This window comes from Austrofundulus limnaeus, unplaced genomic scaffold (assembly GCF_001266775.1).
Source record: "Austrofundulus limnaeus strain Quisiro unplaced genomic scaffold, Austrofundulus_limnaeus-1.0 Scaffold250, whole genome shotgun sequence".
NCBI lineage: Eukaryota > Metazoa > Chordata > Actinopteri > Cyprinodontiformes > Rivulidae > Austrofundulus > Austrofundulus limnaeus.
Window position 1 is genome coordinate 842,753 of NW_013952652.1, and position 1,796 is coordinate 844,548.

Genomic DNA, 1,796 nt, shown 5'->3' on the forward strand with positions numbered 1-1,796 from the left:
TGGATGATAACATCCGAAGCCAGTGGCCACGTCACTTACTGTGTTTTGTCCATTCACTTTTGCACAGAAGAGGTGTTTACCAAAAACAAGACTTCTTCAGTGTGTCATCAAGGTCTGCAGAAGCTTACTAATTAGGCACTCCTAGGTTCAGCTGTGTTACACCAGGGCAGCTCCTAAAACAGGACTATTCAACTGGTGGCCCGTGGGCCACATCCGGTCCACGAGTGACCAAAGTTTGGCCCGCCAATTGGTTCATTCATCTCTTAAGCCCAAACCCCAGTTTTTTACTTTAATTACTCTAAGGATTTGGATGACAAACTGAACTTTGATGCCCACGTTAATTTACTGTGTAAGAAGGCCCATCAGAGGATGTATTTTTATCGGAAGCTCTGTGGTTTTAATGTTGATTCTACTTTTATGAGAACGTTTTATTCATGTTTTATTGAGTCTCTTTTAACCTTTACTTTTATCTGCTGGTATGGCACTTTAACATGTAAGAACAAAAACAAACTCTTGGGGATTGTCAGGATGTGCAGCAGAATTGCTGGAATTGACCAACAGAACCTCACTGACCTACATAAGGTCAGGTCAGTGAAAAAGGCCAGATTTATTTAGGCAGACCCTGATCACCCACTCCATGGTGAGTTCAGGCTGCTTCTGTCTGGTCGCAGGTATCAGTTGACCAACAGATTTAAAAACTCATTTATCCCAGCAGCAGGTAAATTTCTTAACGAACGTCAGTGATTTTTGTGTATGAATGTTTTTGTTTAGTTGTTTTTATGTCTACTGTCTGTACAACAAATTGCCCCTCGGGGATAATAAAGATTCTTGAAGTTATGTTCTTTTAGTTAAACATAGACATGTTTGGTATCTACAGAAACGTCAGAATCTTGGCTACAAGCTGGTAAAAAACATTTCTATGAACATTCAAGACAATTAAAACTACAAGCAGCTGAAGATAAAATGATGAAAGTGAAAATAAAATTGGTTTAAAATTTTGGCAAGCCAGAGATGTCAAAAATGATATTTGTGGTATATAAAAGGCGTAATGTGTTATTTTTGTTTTTATGTTGTTCTATTCTCACTACTTTTGTAGGGTTCTGTATGTTGTATTCATGATTAAATGCAGCAAAAATAAACTATTTCAAAGGTAACAGATCTTTATACTTGGTTTGTTTACAAAATGACTTTTTGTTATTTGAAGACTGTTTTGTTTAAATTAAATTTTTTAATAAAAGGGGCAGATAAAATATTTTTTTCTTCTTCTGCTACCTTTCATTTATGATTTATATTTTTATTGTAGATAGAATTTACTGTATGTTGTTGTTTTTTTTTTAAATAAAAATGAATGTATAAATAACTAAACTAAACTAATTGCTGGATGTTTGGCCCCTCAGCTGTTGGCCTGCTCTAACTGTGGCCCCCGGAGCAGTTTAGTTGAATAGCCCTGTCCTAAAACATGCAGTACACCGGCCTTGAGGACTGACTTTGGACACCCTGTCCTAGAGAGACTCCTGTTGACCCACCTGAGTAAGCAAACAAGCACACATCAGGACCCCCTGCAGTTTGCTTATCGTTGTGGATTTGGAGTTGACGATGCCATCATACACCTGCTTCAACAAACCCACTGTCATCTGGACAAAGCAGGCAGCACTGTGAGGATCATGTTCTTTGATTTCTCCAGTGCTTTTAACACAATTCAGCCTGAGTTGCTTTGTCTGAAACTCCAGAAGACTCCGGTGGAGGCCTCAACAATCGCCTGGATCAAAAAAACTACCTGACAAACAGACCACTGT